This window comes from Aotus nancymaae, unplaced genomic scaffold (assembly GCF_030222135.1).
Source record: "Aotus nancymaae isolate 86718 unplaced genomic scaffold, 86718_ANA_hifiasm-v0.15.2.pri h1tg000099l, whole genome shotgun sequence".
Taxonomy (NCBI): domain Eukaryota; kingdom Metazoa; phylum Chordata; class Mammalia; order Primates; family Aotidae; genus Aotus; species Aotus nancymaae.
Genome location: NW_026988514.1, coordinates 6,782,257 through 6,806,017, shown reverse-complemented (window position 1 = coordinate 6,806,017; position 23,761 = coordinate 6,782,257). Strand labels below are relative to the sequence as shown.

General features: G+C 50.0%; 1 protein-coding gene across 2 annotated transcripts in view; it reads left to right on the top strand.

Annotated features, from left to right (window-relative positions):
* The first annotated feature begins 15,185 nt into the window (after positions 1-15,185).
* LOC135271928 (WASH complex subunit 2-like) overlaps positions 15,186-23,761 on the top strand; it is a 127,116-nt gene continuing 118,540 nt past the window's right edge. For both annotated transcript variants that reach the window (XM_064370051.1, XM_064370050.1), the window contains exon 1: positions 15,186-15,325. The gene's annotated coding sequence lies outside the window, so the exon portion shown is untranslated. The remainder of the gene's footprint in view (positions 15,326-23,761) is intronic.

Sequence of the window (23,761 nt, the reverse complement as noted above, 5' to 3'; positions counted from 1 at the left end):
CTCAGCACAGAGCAAGTCCTATTGTACTGCAGAGGCTGCCACAGACAAGCCTTGAGAGCCAGGTGTGAACCCACGAGGTGCGTTTCATCATGAGAGCTGAGCGACGATCTCTGAGCGGGGAGGCTGGTAGCTTTGTTCCATTTCATAGACGGGCAATGATCAGAGAATTACAACCCTTAAAATAGGCCCAGGAACCTAAAGAGGCTCCACTGCCATGCCACACGGCCACATTTCCTCCCTCCGTGCTGGCCCACAACCAGCTCTGACTGCCTTGGGATTGGAGGGCCCCAAGGAGCCCAGGGAGACCTTCCACACTGACTCAAAGCAGCCTCAGCATCAGGGCGCCGACACAACCCCAATTCCACGTGCAGGCACCGGGCCAGGTGCTTTGTATCCTGGACAACAGCAGCAGCCCGGACTACACCCAACTCCACGCCAGGGGTTTGTGCTGAGCCTGAACCTGCCGTGTCTCACTTACTCCCTGTCACTTCTCTCACACAATCCCCAAGTCCCTAGAGAGTTTGTGGTCTCCAGTCAACAGATGAGGACACTGAGGCCCGAGGGCTGGACTGCTTATGCAGGGCTCACAGTCTTCCTTTCCAGTGGCGCCTCTCACTAAAGGCCACACCCCCGGGCCTCCGTCACTTATGCCCAGCTACACCTGGCTTAGCAAAGGGATGGGGAGGGAGGGGAAGGGTGCACAGCACTCCTCCCCATCCGCAGGCCTGGAACACGCGGGCATTCAACACAGAGGCAAGGCCATCTCCCCCCTCACTCCTCTGGCCCAGTCCACGAGCCCTCCTGGGATGGCTATTTGCACCTGATGGGCCTCAGAGCCCAGCGCAGGTCCTGTCCCCCAGGTGGGCACCAGGGCTGTTCTGCAGAGTCAGTCTCCAGCTGACTTTGAAGCACGTTCTGATGCAGGGCATGCAGCCCCCTCTTCCAAAGAGTCGGTAGGCCTGGGTGGGAAAGGTCCCCTCACCACAGGAGCCGCAGCCATAAAGGCCCAGAAGCACATGTCACCTGAAATGTCTGGGAAATCGCATACAGTCAGGACCTGTGCTGGGCTCTGACTCACTAGGGGATCTGGCAGCTGCTCTCAGGATGCTAGGAGGGTGGGCAAGACGGCCGAGTTTGGGTGATGGGCAGTGAGCTCTGCCTTCCTAGGTAGCTGAGTGCAGCAGATCCAAACTGCTGGAAATGACTGAGGGAAGGTCTATCCAACGTTCTGACCCTCCGGTCTTCCTTGTAAGACACAGGCTAACTCCCACCTGAGGGGGTTATGAGATTAGATGACATGTTGTTTACAAGTCCTGCTTGGTCCTGCCTAGCTCAACCCTGCATGCAGGAGGGATTGGAGTTTCAGAGGGACAAGGGCCTCCAGAGCACAGAAGAGTGGGGCTAGGGCTGCTGCCACGTACCAGGGCTTCCCTAAGCCCACAGAACCCCTAGCAGGGAGAGCCTGGACTGGGGCTTGCAGAGCTCCTGTCTGTAGCAGTGACAGAGAGAGGCTGATTGAATTCTGACACCCGGGGTCCTTGGCATAGGCCAGGCATATGTACTGACCGCAAGCTGGCAGGTGGCAGGGCTGCGATTCCAGCTGAGGCCCTGCCACCTGCCATTTCTGCTCTGCAGCACTCCAGACACAGGGAGAATTTCCCCAGGCCACCTAAAAGGGGGTTAGCCCCAAATGCCAGACAAAAATAGCACCAAAAATGCTCAGGGGAGGCAGGGCGCAGAGGCAAGCAGCTGGATGTGGGCCCCACTGGCTCACAGCACCTCTCAGGACTTACACTGGGTCTCGGGCCCGGGTCTTGTCCACATCACCCGATTAACTGTCAGGCGGGCTGCCCCTGCTGAAAGGGGGCCTGCATGCTTGGGCTGGGCTGAGGGTCTGGGGCCCAGGAGAAAGCCCAAGCCCCAGGAGGAAGTGGCAGGGTTTGTCCCCGTCCCACCTTTTTTTTTTTTTTTTTTTTTGGAGACGGAGTTTCACTCTTGTTACCCAGGCTGGAGTGTAATGACGCGATCTCGGCTCACTGCAACCTCCGCCTCCTGGGTTCAGGCAGTTCTCCTGCCTCAGCCTCCTGAGTAGCTGGGATTACAGGCACGCGCCACCATGCCCAGCTAATTTTTTATATTTTTAGTAGAGATGGGGTTTCACCATGTTGACCAGGATGGTCTCGATCTCTTGACCTCGTGATCCACCCACCTCGGCCTCCCAAAGTGCTGGGATTACAGGCGTGAGCCACCGTGCCCGGCCGGTTTGTCCCCTTTCATCCAAACACCTGTATCACACACCTGGATCCTGAATCACCCGATTCTTCCCAGCTCAGAGATTCTGGACCTTGACAGAAACCACTTCGGCCGGCCACGCTCATCTGTGACCTGGAGTCACAAGCAGTGTCCTGTGGATGCAACAGCAAAATCGTGCTCGGGGCAGCCGCAGCCCTGCTGCTTCTAGCAGAGTTTGTCCTTCAGCTAACAGTGACCTGTGCTCTCATGGACTGTGCCCTTTCAAAAGGCAGGGATCAGGGCCCAACACTCCTACCCCTCTCAGCACAGAGCAATTCCTATTGTACTGCAGAGGCTGCCACAGACAAGAGAGCCAGGTGTGAACTCACAAGGTGCGTTTCATCATGAGAGTTGAGCGACGATCCCTGAACGGGGAGGCTGGTAGCTCTGTCCCATCTCATAGACAGGCAATGACTCAGAGAATGACAACCACTCAACCAAAGCCCAGCATCTCCACCTGAGGCTCCCTTGACACCTTCAAAACAACCTCCAAGGACATGGCACGGTTCTGAGTAACCCAAGCCTTCACTAAACTATAACAAAAATCTGGGAGGTTTAAATTCATTCATAACCTAACAGGCTGTTTCAGATGTAAAGTGGAGATGATCAAACATAACCCTGCCCCTGCAGCTTGAGAGGGTTGATGCTTCAGTGGACGCAGAAGTGCTCCAGGGCTGGTGTTCTGGCTCCTAGGCTCTGGGTGCCCCGGCACCCCCTGGGTCCCAGCTCCACTCTGCATATTAAGTTCCTAGTACGCTCACCTCTCACTGAACATCAAATCTCGCATCCGAAAAATGAGCCATTCCTGGTTTTTTTTGAGATGGAGTCTCACTTTGTAGCCCAGGCTGGAGTGCAGTCGCACGATCTCAGCTCACTGCAACCTCTGCCTCCTGGGTCCATGTTCCTCCAGAGTAACTGGGGTTACAGGCACACACCACCATGCCCAGATAATTTTTGTATTTTTAGTAGAGATGGGGATTCACCAAGTTGGCCAGGCTGGTCTTGAACTTTTGACCTTGTGATCTGAGCACCTCGGCCTCCCAAAGTGTTGGTATTACAGGCATGAACCACCACACACACCCGGACAAAAATGAGCCCTTCTAAGAAGTGAAGATTCCCATCTCTGTGGCCCTCCATGCCCTTCATCTGCTGGTCCAGAAAATAATTTTCTCACTTGTTTGCTAAATGTTTACTGAGCACCAGCTCTGTATGTGCCCTATGCTAGGCACCAGGACGACTCAGACTGGGTAATGCCTTTGAGGGCTTCATGTGCTAACTGGGGAGACAGGACACAGACCATGACAAGGCCACAAGCGTCCTGACTGTCCTAATGACACGTACCTGCCACAAAGAGAACACAGGCAGAACAAGACTGTGTGCCTGGGAGTCAGAAAGAGTTCCCAGAGAGGCAGTGTTGGCGCTAAGACTTAAAGGAAAACTTACAGATGCTTATGGGGCAAATGAGAAGGGGTGGCCTTCTGGGCAGAGAAAACACCAGGGGCAAAAGTGCGGTGCTTCAGAGCCCTGCAGGGACTGAGTTCAGCAGCAGGGTGAGACAGGAGACCTTGGATATATAGGAGGCCAGGAGAGGAGACAAGCAACTAGTGTGAGAATCGCAGGCACAGAAAGGCCTGGCTGCAGACATTCAGGGAGTAAAGGGCAGGCTCTGGGGTCAGACTGGCAAGGGGTCAGTCTCAGCTATGGCACTTCCTCATTGGTTGTCCCTGGGCAGCCCTCCTGCCTCTCTAACCCTCAGGCTCTTCATCGCTGATAGGGAGATAACACTGCTCCCTTGCAAAGTCAGCATTGTGTCAGGATTAAATCTGCAGCACAGGTAAACCACCGGGCACACAGTAAGTACTCCGTAAATGCTAGGTGCCATTTTCACTGTTCACTGTTCTTCTGGGAATGGCCCTGCAGCCTTCTCGGGGGAGAGGCTGTCTAAAAGAGGAGACAAGGTGCTCACAGGTAAAGGTGGTCAGAGGATAGCAGGTGTGTGTGGACAGGGGAGTGGGGAGGGACTGCTTGCAGCTGCTGAGCAAACAGGGCCAAGGGGCCTGCAGCAGATGGTCCCTCAGACGCATCCCAACTCAGATATTCTGTGCCAGGTGACAGGTGGGCCTGCAGGGTGGCACACATTAGGTGCTCAATGAATATCTGCAGATTGAATTAATGAACATCCTCCAATTTCTGCTCAAAATTAAATTTTGACACATTTTCAGAAAGAAACCATTGGAACCTTGTCAACCATTGAAGTTCTTGTCCATTCCACTTCATAAGCACCCCCCACGCCTCCATGAGGAACGCTCACCCCGGGCAGACTAGGTTAAGGCCTGCTCACTGCAAAGCCTCTCATGCTAAGCCTGCCTCCTACAAAAAGGATTCAAATTTACTTTCTCTCCTCACTCTAGCCTCCAGGGAGCGGCCTGCTAAGGGACCCTGAATGCCTGGGACTGCCATTTTCCTGTGGCTTTGTGACCTTAGGGGGAATGTGTTTGCTCTCTGAGACTGTTTCCCCAATGGTGAATGAAGGGGCCACTGGGTGAATCTGGAAGGCTGACATTCCCTACTCAGCAACGCTGTCACCCCCTCAGAAATCCCCAGCCCAGCTGGGGGTTGGGGTGGGGGGTGGCTGACAATGTGGTTTGAAGTCATTTCCTGCACAGAGGAGGGAAGGGTCTTTTCCATGGAGATGACGACAAATCTGAGACGACAAAAGAGGGGGCTTCTCCCGGGCTTGCGTCTGGGCACGATCCATGAGTAATGGATTACCTCACTGGCTGGGAGACCCCACCCACACCTGCAGTCCCAGGCCCTTCCAAACAATACGAGGCTCCCCCACCCCACACACCCGCAACAGATCCATGACTTAAGACCAGAATCACACTGAGAGGGAGCAGGCCCTGCCCCTCTGCCAAGCGGGCGGGTTCGGGCGGCCACTGCCCAACAGGCCCCTGGATACAGCTAAGGGAGGAGAGGGGCCGGCGGGTGCGGAAAGACAAAGGCTTCGGGAAGCAGGAGACGGTGACGACGGCACGCTCGCAGGGAGGTCCACCCAGAGCCCATGAGGGCCCGGCTCTCCACGCTGGGCTAAGGGTGTACACAGATCCCATGCCCACACTCCATGCCGCGCGCTGAGGGTGCAGCGCGGGCTTCCTGGAGAAGGAAGAAGACCGGCAGAGGCGCGAAGAGGAAGGAGAGAGATGAAACAGACACCCGGACGGACTGACAGAGGGAGATGCCGAAGGAGACCCGGGCCCAGGGGTGCCAGGTGCTCGTCAGACCGAAAGCAGAGACGGAGACCCAGAGACGCACGACAGATCCAGAGGCAGGGGCGGGGGAGGAAGACAGGGCACCCGGAGAGACCCAGAGACCACGACACCCGCGCAGACACGGACGCTCAGAGGCGGCCCAGGAGACGCTCACCCCCGCCGGCCCCGGCCCGGCCTCTGCACCGGGCCCCACTCACCGAGGCCGCAAACCTCACGGCGCAGGATGAGGCGGCTGCGATCCTCCGCTATGACGCGTAGCACGTGCTGCAGCGAGCGCTTCTCGGCCCTGGTGCCACCCGCAAGCTCTGGGGCTGCGGCGGCGGGGAGGGCGGGCGGCGGCGGCGGCTGCAACGGCGGGGAGTGGTGGCGGCCGGGCCCGGAGCCCCGCGGGCGCGGACGCCAAAGCGCAGGCCCAGCCCGGCGGCCGGGCGGAGGCCGCGGTGCGCCCCGCCGCCCCATCACCCGCGCAGCCCACCGCGAGCACCAGGGAAGCCACAATCCGCCTCTGTGCACGTCGCGGTCGCCGCGGTAGCCGCCTCCGCCACCCGCCAAGCCCAGCAACGACCAGCGCACTTCCGGCACGGACGGAGAGAGTCAGCGGAAGCGGCAGCCAGGCACGACCGGAAGTAGAGGAGGCGGTGGCCCGGCACGGCCGGAAGTAGTCAGCGGAGGCGACGGGCAGGCCGGGCCGGAAGTAGTCAGCAGAGGCGACGGCCCGGCCCTACCCGGAAGTAGTCAACGGAGACGGCGGCCCGGCCCAGCCCGGCCGGAGGGAGTCAGCGGAGGCGGCGGCGCGGTCCGGCCGGAAGGAGTCAGCGGAGGCGGCGGCCCGGCCCGGACGGAGGGAGTCATTGGAGGCGGCGGCCCGGCCAGGCCCGGCCGGAGGGAGTCAGCGGAGGTGGCGGCCCGGCCCAGCCCGGCCCTGCCGGAGGGAGTCAGCGGAGGCGGCGGCCCGGGAGTCAGGAGGCGGCGACCCGGCCCGACCGGAGGGAGTCAGCGGAGGCGGCTGCCCGGCCCGGCCCGGACGGAGGGAGTCAGCGGAGGCGGCGGCCCGGCCCGGCCCGGCCCGGCCCGGACGGAGGGAGTCAGCGAAGGCGGCGGCCTGGGAGTCAGAGGAGGTGGCGGCCCGGCCCGGCCCGGACGGAGGGAGTCAGCAGAGGCGGCGACCCGGACGGAGGGAGTCAGCGGCCCGGCCCGGCCCGGACGGAGGGAGTCAGCAGAGGCGGCGGCCCGGACGGAGGGAGTCAGCGGCCCGGCCCGGCCCGGACGGAGGGAATCAGCGGAGGCGGCGGCCCGGCCTGGCCCGGCCAGAGGGAGTCAGTGGAGGCTGCGGCGCGGTTAGAGTGAGTTTCTTTGGAGAAGCCATGGTGGCTTCCACGTGATGGTGGAGGACTACGCATATCTCTGAGGTAAGTGGCGGGGACTTGTACCCCACCGGGAATCCTCCAGACCTCCCTGCTCCTTCTCGGCTCCGTGTTTTCCAGTCCTGACTTCTTTTTTTTTTTTTTTTTTTTTTTTTTTTTTTTTTTTTGTGTTCTCTCCCAGCAAAGGTGATCTAGCTCTTATATATCCACAGGGAGAACAGATACGAACTAAGAGTAGTGGAGTGCTTTCTTTTATTTTTTTATTTTTTTATTTTTTTTTTTATTTAGAAAGAAAGAAAGAAAAAAAAAGAATGAAGAAGAGGAAGAAAAAGGAAGAGAAAGAGAGAGAGAGAATGGGAGTATTGCTTTCTTGCCCAGGCTAGAATGCAGTTTAGTAATGGGTATTGAAAACCTCTTTTATACCAATAATTATACTTCATGTAGACAGGAAGGAATAAGGGAAGAAAATAACAAGCAGCCAACCAATATTTAATTTAAACCTATGAAATGCTATGCAATTACTGAGGAGTGATTTACTTCCAGTTATGTAGTCGCTTTTGGAATAGGTGTGAGGTGGTAATGTATGTTTTGTGTATTTGAAGTGGAGAGTTCTATAAATGTTTATTAAGTTTACTTGTTCCGGGTCTGAGTTCAAGTCCTGGATGTCCTTGTTAATTTTCTGTCTCATTGATCTATAAAATCGTTAGCTCTTCTTGTTACATTGATCCTTTTGCCATTATGTAATGTCCTTCTTTGCCTCTTTTGCTCTTTGTTGCTTTAAAGTCTACTTTATCAGAGGCGAGAATTGCATCTCCTGCTTTTTGTTTATTTGTTTATTTTTACTCTCTGTTTGGTTGATAAATCTTCCTCCTTCTCTTTGTTTTGAGTCTTTGTGTATTGTTGCATGTGAGATGGGTCTGGATGCAGCATACCGATGGGTTTTGACTTTTTATCCAATTAGAATATATATAAGTTTAATACTGGCATTTTTTTTTTTTTTTTTTAGAGAAAGAGAGAGAGAGAATAGGAATGAGAAAAAAGGAAGTGAAAGAGAGAGAGAGAATGGGGAGGAGGGAGAAGGAAAAGAAAGAGGGAGAGAGAATGGGAGTATTGCTTTCTTGCCCAGGCTAGAATGCAATTTAGTAATGGGTATTGAAAACCTCTTTTATACTGATAATTATACTTAATGATGTAATCAGGAAGGAGTAAGGGAAGAAGATAACAAACAAACAGCCAACCAATATTTAATTTAAACCTATGAAATGCTATGCGATTACTGAGGAGTGATTTACTTCCAATTATATAGTCACCTTTGGAATAGGTGTGAGGTGGTAATGTATGTTTTGTGTATTTGAAGTGGAGAGTACTATAAATATTTATTAAGTTTACTTGTTCCGGGTCTGAGTTCAAGTTCTGAATATCCTTGTTAATTTTCTATCTCGTTGATCTATAGAATCGTTAGCTCTTCTTGTTGCATTGATCCTTTTGCCATTATGTAATGTCATTCCTCGCCTCTTTTGATCTTTGTTGCTTTAAAGTCTACTTTATCAGAGGTGAGAATTGCATCTGCTGCTTTTTGTTTATTAGTTTATTTTTACTCTCTGTTCAATTGGTAAATCTTCCTCCTTCTCTCCGAGTCTTTGTGTATTGTTTCATGTAAGATGGGCCCGGATGCAGCATACCGATGGGTTTTGGCTTTTTATCCAATTAAAATATATGTAAGTTTAATACCAGCATTTGATGCTAGCTGGCTGTTTTGCCCATTAGTTGATGTGAATTTTTTATTGTGTTAAAGTTCTTGCTTTTTGATATATTTTTGGAAAGGCTGATATTGGTTGTTCCTTTATATGTATAGTGCTTCTTTCAGAAGCTCTTGTAAAGCAGGCCTGGTGGTGGTGAACTCTCTAAGTACTTGTTTGTTCGCAAAAGATTTAATTTTTCCTTCGCACATAAAGCTTAGTTTGGCTGGATAGGAAATTCTGGGTTGAAAGTTCTTTTCTTTAAGGAGATTAAATATTGGTCCCCACTCTTTTCTGGCTTGTAGGGTTTCTGCTGAGAGATCTGCTGTAAGTCTGATAGGTTTCCCTTTATGGGTAACCTGAACTTTCTCTCTAGCTGCCCTTAGTATTTTCTCCTTCATTTCAACCCTAATAAATCTGGCAATTATGTGCCTTGGGGTTGGTCTTCTTGAAGAATATCTTTGTGGTGTTCTCTGTATTACCTGGAGTTGAATATTACCCTGCCTTGCCAGGTTGGGAAAATTTTCCTGAATGATATCCTGAAGAGTATTTTCCAACTTGGATTCATTCTCTTCATCACATTCAGGTACACCTATCAAACGTAAATTAGGTCTTTTCACATAGTCCCATATTTCCTGGAGACTTTGCTCATTCCTTTTCATCCTTTTTTCCGCATTCTTGTCTTCTCGTTTCATTTCACTGAGCTGGTCCTCGACTTCTGATATCCTTCCTTCCGCTTGATCAATTCGACTGTTTAAACTTGTGCATGCTTCGCGAAGTTCTCGTGTTGTGTTTTTCAGCTCCATCAATTCACTTATATTCTTCTCTAAATTGTCCATTCTCATTAACATTTCGTTAAACCTTTTTTCAAGGTTCTTAGTTTCTTTGCATTGGGTTAGAATAAGTTCTTTTAATTCACAGAAGTTTCTTATCACCCACGTTTGGAAACCTGCTTCTGTTATTGGAATACCGGTGTAATCTATTAAGCCTTGTTCCGTTACTGATGAGGAATTGCAATCCCCTGTAGAGGGAGAGGCATTCTGATTTTGAGTATTCTCTACCTTTTTACGCTGGTTTCTTCCCTTCATTATATATTTGTCCGTCTGTCGTCTTTATAATTACCGACTTTCTAACTGGGTCTCTGACGTCCAACTTGTTGATTCCCTGCGCCGAAATCTGAGCAATCCACTGAGCCGGCCAAAAGAGCGGTGTTAAGATTGATGGTGCTTTTCTGCCCGGGAATATCCGGACTCTGCACCAAGAACTGGCGTGCTAAGGCACCAGCAAAACCGCCACGCCGGCCACAAGAGTCGCCCTGGCGACCCGTGGAGCTCCTCCACTGGGAATCTCGTGGTCCGTGAGCAACTAATATTCGTCTGAAAGTGTGGCGTCCTCTCGTTCTTTGCGCTTTCACTGGGAGGTACGTGCCCGAGCTGCTAATCATCAGCCATCTTGGATCTCTCTCGAGAAAAAAATCAGTCCTGACTTCTTTGTGGGCATTTGGGCCTCAGTCGTCCGTGTGGGGGTGGTTGTAGGGTGCTGGCTGTGACAGCGTCCACAAGCCTGCGAGGAAGGCTGTGTCCATGTCTGACCTGCATCCAATGTCTAGGAGTGCACAGGCCCTGAGCCATGGTGAAGTCTGGGATCTGGGTCCCTCTGAGCCCCACGGCCCTCTGAGCTGGAGTATCCTAATTTAAATTTCTACCTACAGTGTATGAGTTCCCTTTTTCTAAAACCACACCTGCATTCCTACTCTCTTTTTTTTTTTTTGAAAGAAAGAAAGAAAAAAAATGAAAAAGAGGAAGAAAAAGGAAGAGAAAGAGAGAGAGAATGGGAGTGTTGCTTTCTTGCCCAGGCTAGAATGCAGTTTAGTAATGGGTATTGAAAATCTTTTTTATACCAATAATTATACTTAATGATGTAGACAGGAAGGAATAAGGGAAGAAAATAACAAACAAGCAGCCAACCAATATTTCATTTAAAACCTATGAAATGCTACGCGATTACTGAGGAGTGATTTACTTCCAATTATGTAGTCACTTTTGGAATAGGTGTGAGGTGGTAATGTATGTTTTGTGTATTTGAAATGGAGAGTTCTATAAATGTTTATTAAGTTAACTTGTTCTGGGTCTCAGTTCAAGTCCTGGATGTCCTTGTTAATTTTCTGTGTCATTGATCTATAAAATCGTTAGCTCTTCTTGTTACATTGATCCTTTTGCCATTATATAATGTCCTTCTTTGCCTCTTTTGCTCTTTGTTGCTTTAAAGTCTACTTTATCAGAGGCGAGAATTGCATCTCCTGCTTTTTGTTTATTTGTTTATTTTTACTCTCTGGTTGGTTGATAAATCTTCCTCCACTTTGTTTTGAGTCTTTGTGTATCGTTGCATGTGAGATGGGTCTGGATGCAGCATACTGATGGGTTTTGGTTTTTTATCCAATTAGAATATATATAAGTTTAATACTGGCATTTGATGCTAGCTGGCTGTTTTGCCCATTAGTTAGTGTAAATTTTTCATTGTGTGAATGCTCTTTTCTTTTTGATATATTTTTGGAAAGGCTGATATTGGTTGTTCCTTTATATGTATAGTGCTTCTTTCAGAAGCTCTTGTAAAGCAGGCCTGGTGGTGGTGAAGTCTCTAAGTATTTGTTTGTTAGCAAAATATTTAATTTTTCCTTCAATTATAAAGCTTAGTTTGGCTGGATATGAAATTCTGGGTTGAAAGTTCTTTTCTTTAAGGAGATTAAATATTGGTCCCCACTCTTTTCTGGCTTGTAGGGTTTCTGCTGAGAGATCTGCTGTAAGTCTGATAGGTTTCCCTTTATGGGTAACCTGACCTTTCTCTCTGGCTGCCCTTAGTATTTTCTCCTTCATTTCAACCCTAATAAATCTGGCAATTATGTGCCTTGGGGTTGGCCTCCTTGAAGAATATCTTTGTGGTGTTCTCTGTATTACCTGGAGTTGAATATTACCCTGCCTTGCCAGGTTGGGAAAGTTTTCCTGAATGATATCCTGAAGAGTATTTTCCAACTTGGATTCATTCTCTTCATCAAATTCAGGTACACCTATCAAACGTAAATTAGGTCTTTTCACATAGTCCCATATATCCTGGAGACTTTGCTCATTCCTTTTCATCCTTTTTTCTCCAATCTTATCTTCTCGTTTCATTTCACTGAGCTGGTTCTCGACTTCTGATATCCTTTCTTCTACTTGATCAATTCGACTGTTTAAACTTGTGCATGCTTCGCGAAGTTCTCGTGTTGTGTTTTTCAGCTCCATCAATTCACTTATATTCTTCTCCAAATTGTCCATTCTGGTTAACATTTCATCAAACCTTTTTTCAAGGTTCTTAGTTTCTTTGCATTGGGTTAGAACAAGTTCTTTTAATTCACAGAAGGTTCTTATCACCCACGTTTTGAAACCTGCTTCTGTTATTGGAACACACTCGCAATCTATTAAGCCTTGTTCCTTTACTGATGAGGAATTGCGATCCCCTGTAGAGGGAGAGGCATTCTGATTTTGAGTATTCTCTGCCTTTTTACACTGGTTTCTTCCCTTCATTATATATTCATCCGTCTGTCGTCTTTGTAATACGGACTTTCTAACTAGGTGTCCGAGCAGACGTCCAACTTGTTGATTCCCAGCGCCGAAATCTGAGCAATCCACTGCGCCGGCCAAAATAGCGGTGTTAAGATTGAAGGTGCTTTTCTGCCTGGGAATTTCCGGACTCTGCACCACAAACTGGCGTGCTAAGGCGCCAGCAAAACCGCCGCGCCGGCCACGAGAGTCGCCCTGGTGACCCGTGGGGCTCCTCTGCTGGGAATCTCCTGGTCCGTGAGCAACAAATATTCGTCTGAAAGTGTGGCGTCTTCTCGTTCTCTGCACTTTCACTGGGAACTACGAACCCGAGCTGCTAGTGATCAGCCATCTTGGGTCTCTATCCTCTCTTTTTTTTTTTTTTTTTTTTTGTTAAGAGACTGAGTCTGGCTCTGTCACCCAGGCTGGAGTGCAGTGCCGCAATCTCAGCTCACTGAAAGCTTCACCTCCCAGGTTCAGGCAGTTCTGTCGCAGCCTCCTGAGTAGCTGGGACTCCAGACACCCACCACGATGATGCCTGGCTAATATTTGTATTTTTAGTAGAGATGGGGTTTCACCATATTGGTCAGGCTGCTTTCAAACTCCTGACCTCAGATAATCCGCCCAACTAGACCTCCCAAAGTGCTGGGATTACAGGCGTGAGCCACCTTGCCTGGCAAATTGCATTTTCCTAACGAATAGCTCATTTTGAGGACGTAATCTCTTATCTGTTTTTTGATTTTATGTCTGCAGAATTGTGTGGTCAGGTTCTAGATTGGATTTTTCTGCTACTTTGTAGTGTTTTTCTGTGTGTGTGTACACGTTGGTCTCACTGTTTCAGATTCTTCTAAGTATGTGGGCCTACCTGCTCTGAGCTGGCTTAGAGTTGAAGGAGGAGTAGCTGCCCATGCTGGAGACTGGAGCCTGGAGTCTGCAGTATCCCCTCACCTCGCTGTTGCGGTTGGTGGCGGTGACGGAGACTACAGCGCAGCTGGAAAGGTAAAAAGACGGCGGGATAGGTTCGGCATCCTGGCCCGCACAGCCTGAGGCATGGGGGATGGCTTGCGGGTGCCCTGCCATGGGCAGTGGGCACTATCCAGGGTGTCACTGCTGGTGTTGCGGGGGCTGGTTGGGGGGTTATTTGAGGTGCCACTGCCCGCATAGGGGAGAGGGTTGGGGGCCCTTTCCTGGGATGTGCTGCCCATTGCTGGGGGCTGGGATGGGGCCTGTCCCAAGCGGTACTGTCAGCAGCAATGGGGTATCTTGTGGGCACTGTCCAGGGATGTACTGCCCTAGGTAGGGGGTGAGTTGGAGGAGCTATCAGGTGCTGCAATGCCCTCGTCTGGGATGGGTTGGTGGCACTGTGGGGTGCAACACTGCCAGCGGTGAGGGATGGGTTGGGGGTGTTATCAGGTGTTACATTGCCCCCAGTGGGTGTGGGGTGTGGTATCCAGGACATCATCGCCTGTGTCTGGGAGCTGTTTGGGGGCACTGTCCTAGGCTGCATTTCCCACATGGGGAGCAGGTTGGGGGCACTATCTGGGGCTGCAGTGCTGGCGGTCGAGGATGGGTTAGCGTTCCGGTGGGGTGGAGGGGTGGTGTTAAAGGCGCCATGGGGACTACACTGAGACAGAGGTTGGTGGGCTTGTTGGGAGAGCTACACAGGGTTGGACTGCCTGTGGAGGTGGGTAGAGGGTTGGTGGGGGAACTGTGGGGGCTAGATACACAGCCTGAGTGGTGGAGAGGCAGCGGGTGGGTCAGGTGCTCCCAGGGATCTGCACTGCCTGGCAAAGAGTGGGTGAGTGTGCTCTTTCAGGTTGCGTGGGTTGTGACAGGGGCAGGTTGGGTGCACTTTTGGGCTACCTGAGCTATCCATGGTGGTACTTCCCAAGGTGGAGAGGGAGTTTGGAGTGCTCTCTGTGGCTGCACTGCCCAAGGCAGGGGGTTGGTTGGGGGCTCTATCCAGGGCTGCACTGTTCCCGACGGGGAGTGAGTTAGGGCACCCACTATTGAGGGTTGCAGTGCCCGCAGTGGGGGGTGGTTTGGGTGCCATATGGGGGCATCACTGCCTGCGGTGGGGTTCTGCTTGGGGACCCTATCTGTGGCTACACTGCCCACCCCAGGGAGCCTGTTGGGGCGCTGTCCCGGGCTGTGATGCCCGTGGCAGGGGGTTGGTTTGCGGGTGCCATCGAGTTCTGCGGTGTCTAAGGCAGGGGCAGGTTAGGGGCTGCCATCGTGTGCTACACTGCTGGTGGTGGGGGATGGGGTGTTGGCACTATCTTGGGGCTACACTGCTGGTGGTGGGGGATGGGGTTTTGACACTATCCTGGGGCTACACTGCCGGTGGCAGTGGGTTAGGGGCTCTGTCGGAAGCTGCACTACCAGTGGCAGGCGATGGAGGTTTCAGTGACAGCGGTGGTCCCTGAGAGAGGAGTGGTCCTGCTCTCCCTGGATTCTAAACTCTAAAGGACCATCTCCTCCTGCGTGGCGGGCACATGTTTCTGTGAAAATCCTGATCACAGCAGGGCACCCAGACCCATCATGGTTCCCAGGCCTGAGCCCTCACATTCTGTGCTGCAGAGTCTGCCAGGGATGCCCAGGCATGCAGTAGCAGACACCATGGGGTGACAGGGCCCTGTGGGTGGAGGTCTCAGGAGTGGGAACCAGCACATTGGTGGGGAGGGCTGACTTGGTCTGAGTTTCTGCTGCTCCTGCTTCCCGAGCACAGCCTGGGTGGTCCCAGTGGTTCCTGTGGAGCGGGAAGCCCAGGCACCATCGTGTCTCCAGTCTCCACTCCCTAACCAGGTTGGGCCAAAAAGAGATGCTGTGGACTGTGGAGGGTGGGTGTGAGTGCCTTCACTGAAACTGGCCCGTGCCACCCAGTGGCCAGCAGGACAAGGTGGGGGTCTAACGCTATCACTCTCCGTGTCCTGTTCTAGGCTTTCCTGGCTTTACCCGCCCAGCTGCTCCATGCCAGGAGAAGGCAGAGCCATCTGCTGCATGCTGGAGGCTGGAGCCTGTGGCACCACGGCTCGCCTCGCTGCGGTGGGTGGCAGCGACGGAGACTGCAGAGCGCCGGAGAGGTAGGAGCGTGGCTGGCTGCCACCGGGGCAGGGACAGGGGTGCAGAGGTGGCCAGGTGGCAGCCTGTGAGGCGGCCTCAGTCCCCGGGTCTCCCCCTGCTGGTTACTGCAGGCAGAGCTGGGGCTGCCGCCGCTTCCGCCGCGTCGTGTGCAGGTGGCAGCTACAGTTGAGCCCGTGGCAGATGGTGGCAGTGCCTGTTCCCGCCCTCCTTCTTTTCCTTTTCGACCCTGGTTCAGGGTGCTGGTCACAGGTGCTGGGTACCCTACAGCCACTGAGATGGGGCTGGATGCCAGTTCCAGTCCTCCTCCTGCTTCGAGGCCTGATTTAGGCACCGCAGCAGGGTCTGGCCCTTGGGTCCGCGTTGCTGCTGGAGGCGGGCAGGATCCTGGGTTGCCACCACACTGCTGAATGCCATCTGTAAGTGGCAGGTGCAGCAGAATGCACGGGAGGCTGCAGGGCTGGTCTCAGACAGCCTGGGGGTCGCCCAAGGCACCTCCCCCTACCCTATGACCCGTGCATCCTTGGCCCAAGCCCAGAGTGTGGGGTCTCGGACTCTGGGCCCACTGCAGCACCCACGATGAGGCTGAGCACCGGTTTCCATCACCTTGCAGCTGTGCCGCCGACAACCTACATTAGGCGCCATGGTGACATCCGGTCCCGGGTTTCCTGCTGCTGGTGGGGGAGGACAGGGCCAGGGGTTGCCACCGATAGTGACTTGCGCCATCTCCAGGTGGGAACTGTAGCTGAGCCCCTGGCAGATTCTGGCAGGGCTGCTCCCCGAGGGCGTTGAGGGTCGTGGAGTGTACCGCCATCCCACCCTAGGGTCCACTTTTCCTTGGGCCTGGCCCAGAGCACAGGTTTGCAGGCGCTGGGCACTGTGCAGACACAGAGTTGTGACTGAGCACCTCCTGCCCTCCTGCATCTGCAGGCTGACTGTGGCAGTATCTGTTCCTGGGTTCCATGCTGTGTGTGTGTGTGTGTGTGTGTGTGTGTGTGGTCTTTTCTCTCTCATGCACTCATACTTGTCGAATTTGCATGCTGTGACACAGACACACAGTCATACTTCCTTTTTAAAAATTTTTATTTTTAGAGGCACAATCTTGCTCCGTCAACCAGGCTGGAGTGCAATGGCACAATCACAGATCACTGTAGCCTTGAACTCCTAGGCTCAAGCGATCCTCCTGTCTCAGCCTCCTGAGTAGCTGGAACAACAGGCATGCATCCCCATGCCTGGCTAATTTTTTTTTTTCGGTAGTGGTTGGGCCTTGCTATGTTGCCCAGTCTTGTACACTCCTGCTTCTGTATGTATGTATGCATGTATGTATGTATCCTCTTTTTTGAAAATGATTTCATTGAATCTTTCTTTAAGCATGGACTTTTCTGAAGGTCTGGGGACATTTAGAGGGAAGAGGAAGGGAGGGTTCTAGATACTTCCTAGGGCCACATTGGCCCTGGGTGCAGGACAAGCCCAGGCAGGAGAAACAGACCTTGCTGAGGGGTCTCCTCTTTGCCTCCTCCCTGGGTCCCAGCTGGATGGTCTCCTCAGTTCACTGCCGGCCAGGGTCAGGCAGTGCATGGCCAAGCCCACCGGTATGTCATCATTCCAGGCAGAAGGGTCTTGAAGGCTGAGTCGTGGGGTGATGGGAATGTGAATTTCGTTGGTATGATCTGAGCTCAGGTTTCAGGTTTTCCACATCCTGGCGGTGGGGCCTTCGGGTGGGAATTCCTTCTCCGTAAAATGAGAGCTTGTGAGAATTAAACTGGCCCTGGCATTTAGGAAACGGCCCTGTGACTCCTTTCCCCTTTCCTTCTGGAGGGGGCGGTCCTTGAGCTCTGCTGAGCCCACAGCAGCGAGAGTTGTGGCCGAGTGCCTGGGCAGATGCCAAGGCCATGCCACTTTGGCATTTAGGTTTTGGCTCTGGACCCTGTATGTGTCAGTAAGACAAATGTTCATCTTATTCACATCAGGGATGGCCTTCTTGTCTTTCTCTTCTGCGTTGCGTGATTCTTGGATTACTTCTTCCATTTCACTTTGGAGTTGGGAAACGTCATTTTCTAATTTCTTCTTGGTGTTGACGAGGCTGGTATTGTGTTAAAAATAGTGGCAATTTACAAAATTTGCAGTTTACCCTCTTGGGATTTTACAGGTATCTTGTTTATTGGTTTGTGCAGGGGACCTGCTGGCAACATTTCACTAAACTTTAATTATTTGTTCAGTTCAAAGTGTTAATTATTTGCAAGGTTGGAACTCCTTTCCCCTCACCTTCCCTAGTGTCTGTCTGATTTATGCGTAAGGACTTCTGAGGTCTAAGAATGCCTTTATTCGGATACATTAGTTAATTGTTCTTTCAGTTATATTTCAGTCAGACTGAAATATAATCCAGAAATATATCTGAAATACATTTCCAGAGATTTCTGGAAAGGAGCAGCCAGTGGCTCTGACAGGGGCCAGCTGAGAGGAGGACAGAGGCATCCAGTAACTGCAGCTGCCTTAGCCCCTTGAGCAGGGCCTTCTTCCCAATCTTATGTCCTCCTTCCCTGCCCCAGGCCGTTCCCAGCAGCCTCCCCTGGGGACTGGGCTTGCCTGTCACTTCTCTCTGCCCTCTCCTACCCTGGAAGGCATTTGCCTTCATACAAATGATGGGCTGACAAGTGTCATAGCAGCCTGAGTGGCCCTTGTGCCTGCCACAACACTGGCCACCATGGGGTAATTCACTCAGAGCAGAAAGTCCAGCCTCAGTCCCCTGGAGGCTTGTCATCGAGCTGAGGAGGCAGCCAACTCCTGCACGTGCTCACTTGGCTCAAGGGCTCTTACAAAGCTGTGACTGCCAGTTGCGAATTAATAGAAGGGCTACTGAGGCCGGCCAGACAGTCTTGCTTTTGCCCAGGGGATGCTGAAGAATTCACATTTCCCAGACAGAGAGGGCCGTAGGCAGGCAGGGGCATTATGTTGGCTTTGGAAAGGATGTGTTTTGCCAGCTAGGCTTCTTTACTGAGAAAGCATTGCCAGGGCCCTAGAAGTCTGCAGTCCCAAGGGCTAGGAAGCCACTTGGAGATGCTGTACCATCAGCACCCACTTGGATCTGAGGCAGGAGGCAGCACAGAGAGGTGGTGATCTCCCCATCACCATTGGCGCTCAAGATATGACTGAGCTGTATTTCGATCAGAGGTTGCCAAGCAGCATCCCTTGCACCAAATACAGCACCCCAATGTGCTCCGTTTGGCCAGCATAGTGTGTCATAACAAATCTGAGCCAATGTTTTTTTTTTTTTTTAATTTATTTATTTTACTTTAGGTGCATACTATATCTGGCATGTCTCTCCCCTACCCCGCCAACTGTCCCCTGTGTGTGATGCTCCTCTCCCTGAGTCCATGTGTTCTCGTTGTTCTACACCCACCTATGAGTGAGAACATACAGTGCTTGGCTTTCTGTTCTTGGGTCAGTTTGCTGAGAATGATGGTTTCCAGATTCATCCAAGTCCCTACAAAGGACACGAACTCATCGTTTTTTATGGCTGTGTAGTATTCCATGGTGTATATGTACCACATTTTCTTTGTCCAGTCTATCATTGATGGGCATTTGGGTTGGTTCCAGGTCTTTACTATTATACACAGGGCTGCAATGAACATACGTGTGCATGTGTCTTTATAATAGAATGATTTATAGTTCTAAATAGTGGGATTGCTGGGTCAAATGGAATTTCTATTTAGATCCCATTTGTCTATCCTGGCTTTTACTGCCATTGCTTTTGGTGTTTTAGTCATGAAGTCCTTGCCTATGCCTATGTCCTGGATGGTTTTGCCTATGTTTTCTTCTAGTGTTTTTATGGTGTTAGGTTTTATGTTTAAATCTTTGATCCATCTGGAGTTAATTTTAGTGTAAGGTGACAGGTAGTGGTCCAGTTTCTGCTTTCTGCACATTGCTAATCCATTTTCCCAACACCATTTATTAAACATGGAGTCCTTTCCCCCATTGCTTGTTTTTGCTGGGTTTGTCTAAGATCAGATGGTTGTAGATGTGTGGTGTTTCTTCTGGGGTCTCTGTTCTGTTCCATTGGTCTATGTCTCTGATTTGGTACCAGTACCATGCCGTTTTGATGGAAGAAATGGATAAATTCCTAGACACTTGTACTCTACCAAAACTAAACCAGGAGGAAGCTGAAACCCTGACTAGACCAATAACAAGGGCTGAAGTAGAGGCAGCAATCAATAACCTACTAACTAAAAAAAGTCCAAGTCCAGATGGGTTCACAGCCGAATTCTACTAGACGTACAAAGAGGAGCTGGTTCCATTCTTTCTGAAACTGTATCAAATGATACAAAAGGAGGGACTCCTCCCTAACTCATTTCATGAGACCAGCATCATCCTGATACCAAAACCAGGCAGAGACTCAACTAAAAAAGAAAACTTCAGGCCAATATCCATGATGAACATCGAGGCAGAAATCTTCCATAAAATACTGGCAAACAGATTGCAACAGCACATCAAGAAGCTTATCCATCACGACCAAGTAGGCTTCATCCCAGGGATGCAAGGCTGGTTCAACATACACAAATCCATAAATGTAATCCATCACATAAACGGAACCAAAGACAAAAACCACATGATTATCTCAATAGATGCAGAGAAGGCCTTTGATAAAATTCAACAACGCTTCATGCTAAAAACTCCCAATAAACTAGGTATTGATGGAACATAATCATAAAATGATAAAAGCTATATATGACAAACCTACAGCCAATATCATACTGAACGGGTGAAAGCTAGAAGAATTCCCTTTGAAATCAGGCACTAGACAAGGGTGCCCTCTCTCACCACTCCTATTCAACATAGTATTGGAAGTTCTAGCCAGAGCAATCAGGCAAGAAAAAGAAATAAAGGGTATTCAATTAGGAAAGGAGGAAGTCAAACTGTTTCTATTTGCAGACGACATGATTGTATATCTAGAAGACCTCATCGTCTCAACCCAAAATCTCCTGAAACTGATAAGCAACTTCAGCAAAGTCTCAGGATACAAAATCAATGTGCAAAAATCACAAGCATTCTTATATACCAATAACAGACAAACAGAGAGCCAAATGAAGAGCGAACTCCCATTCACAATTGCTACAAAGAGTATAAAATACCTAGGAATACAACTAACAAAGGATGTAAAGGACCTCTTCAAGGAGAACTACAAACCACTGCTCAACGAAATAAGAGAGGACACAAACAGATGGAGAAACAGTCCATGCTCATGGTTAGCAAGAATCAATATTGTGAAAATGGCCATACCTCCCAAAGTAATCTATAGATTAAATGCTGTCCCCATCAAGCTACCAATGACCTTCTTCACAGAACTGGAAAAAAACACTTTAAACTTCATATGGAATCACAAAAGACTCTGCACAGCCAAGACAATCCTAAGCAAAAAGAACAAAGCCAGAGGCATCACACTTCCACACTTTTTCTTTTTAAATATTGAAGCTCTCAAAATCAGCTTTGGAGAAAATCACAGGCCACAGACTGTTTCTGTGATTCTGTGTTTATTTCTTCTGGGCATGTTCTTAACCTTGGCAAAATAAACTTTTACATTGATTGAAACCTGGCTTGAATACTCTTTTTTTTTTTTTTTTTTTGGTTTTGTGGGATTTTATACTTTCGCTTTGCAGCCCATCGGATTGTAATAATTAGTGCTAAAGAGATGATTTAAGTACAGATACATACTGTTGTGTGCATTGATTATATTGATATTACATATTGATACAGACCTTGACATATGCGTACTTTTTTTTTTTAATGTAACTGTCTCAAATTGGGGTGAATTCAAAAAGAATAAATTCCTTCATTTTATTTTATTTTTTTAAAGAAAGAAAAAAAAGGAAGAAAGAAAGAAAAAAGAATGAAGAGGAAGAAAAAGGAAGAGAAAAAGAGAGAATAGGAGTATTGCTTTCTTGCCCAGGCTAGAATGCAGTTTAGTAATGGGTATTGAAAACCTTTTTTATACCAATAATTATACTTAATGATGTAGACAGGAAGGAATAAGGGAAGAAAATAACAAACAAGTAGCCAACCAATATTTCATTTAAACCTATGAAATGCTATGCGATTACTGAGGAGTGATTTACTTCCAATTATGTAGTCACTTTTGGAATAGGTGTGAGGTGATAATGTATGTTTTGTGTATTTGAAGTGGAGAGTTCTATAAATGTTTATTAAGTTTACTTGTTCCGGGTCTGAGTTCAAGTCCTGGATGTCCTTGTTAATTTTCTGTCTCGTTGATCTATTGAATCGTTAGCTCTTCTTGTTACATTGATCCTTTTGCCATTATGTAATGTCTTTCTTTGCCTCTTTTGATCTGTGTTGCTTTAAAGTTTATTTTATCAGAGGAGAGAATTGCATCTCCTGCTTTTTATTTATTTATTTTTACTCTCTGGTTGGTGAATCTTCCTCCTCCTCTTTGTTTTGAGTCTTTGTATATCATTGCATGTGAGATGGGTCTGGAGGCAGCATACCAATGGGTTTTGGCTTTTTATCCAATTTGAATATATGTGAGTTTAATACTGCTATTTGATGCTAGCTGGCTGTTTTGCCCATTAGTTGGTGTAAATTTTTCATTGTGTTGATGCTCTTTGCTTTTTGATATATTTTTGGAATTAAACTTCTTTCCTTTATAAATTACCCAACCTCAGGTATTTCTTTATAGCAGTGTCAACATGAAACAATCCACTTTCTGATAGTCACACTTGAGGAATTGGGGAATTCATACTACCTAGGGTTAAATAATGGCCCCAGCCTGAGAGTCATGTAACATTGGGGAGATAACTAACTTACCTTCTCCATCTCAATGTCTTCTCTAAAATCTGTGAGACTGTTTCTGAGGGCTAAATGAGCATAGCCCGCTTGGAACACTGTCAGGCACATACTGCTTGCCACATGTTGAGTGTTCATCTTTATTGAGTTAGGACTGTGGTACCCCACTTTATGGCTCTTGATTTTATATAACAAAATCATACTTAGAGCTTTGTTAGTAAAAGAAAATCTGAAAGTCCCTACGTGGAAGGAAGAAACGGGGAGGGGGGGGGAGGAAAAAGGGAGCTGGTAAGTTTCAGCATTTCAGAAGGTTTCTATTTTATGGAGAAGGAGGTGGAGGCAGGATAGGTCCCAAGGTGTCATTCAAGACACACAGCCATAACTCTTTAGTGAGAGTAGAGCTAGGGCCCCAGGTATTGCTGTGATCAAGTTGCAGACAAAAACTACCACTCTTTGGAAGACAGGAGAGGAGTATTTCGTTACAGACGCAGTGAACAATTCAGTTGTATCTACATTCAGTTAGCAAATAAAAGTTGTTCAACTTGGTTGCTAATGGGAGCCACTCTACTAACTGAGACTTTGTATCGAACTCATAGGGTAAGATGGCTTCCAGTAATGAACCACCCTGTGCTTTTCTTAGGACTAAAAAGCTCAGGAAACTGGTGATGAATGAAAACCTTAGTCCCACTGGCACTGCATGAGGAGCCAGGAGAGCAGCAGCATCATAAACCACAGGGTGGGGCAGCCCAGGCAGCGGGGGAGGGGCGGAATCCAGGGTGGGGCATTGTGAGGTATGGGGCGGGGCATTCTGAGGCCAGTGGGCCAGTGGGCTTCAGTCTGTAGGTGACTGCAGAAGGAGGAGGAGCTCCTTTTGTACTGTCTTGAGGCAGTTGTTGTGTCTCCCAACGCTCGTTGGGTTGACAACCTATTAAATAAGTCGGCTGTTCTTCACTCTCCCAAGCAAGTCAACTCAAGGGAGGCGGCAGGGTGCGGGCCTTGGCCCGAGCCCCGGCTGGTCCTGGGGCTGGGACTGGGGCTGGGGCTGAGCTGTGGGGTGGGCAGGCGAGCAGCGGCGATACCATCTCTGCCAAGTGCAGCATAACCTCGGCCTAGGGCAGCGGGAGTGCGTGGCCGACACTGTGAGCAGAGGCACAGGTGGCGGCAGACAGTCCAATGGGGTGCATACTGACCTGTTGCGTGTGCCCCAAGGTCAGCCCTGAGTTGGAACAGCATGAGGGGTCAGGGTGTCCCTCTCAATCTGAGGTCTGTGAGGCATCAGCTGAGGACACAATAGCAGCAGCGCCCATGGCTGCTGTTGAAGAGCCTGCTGAATTGATTGTTGAAGCTGATGAGGGCCTTCAGGTCCACCACATCCGTGACCAAGAGATGCCTGAAGGTAAGGAGGTGACGGTGCCATCTGCCCTGGCCACACCTCTGGCTGCTGCTGTCCCCAAAGTTCCCTGGGGGACATCCCAACCTCCGGCTCCTTTTTGCCTGTAACCAGCTTTCCCAGGGCTGGCCAGGAGCAAAGGCTGGCTCTGTCTTGCATTCCCATTCCCACTGCTTAGTCTTTCTCCACGGAGTCCAGTTAATTTCTTTTCTCCTCCCCTCCCAAACACCCAGTTCATTCTCATCTCATTCTC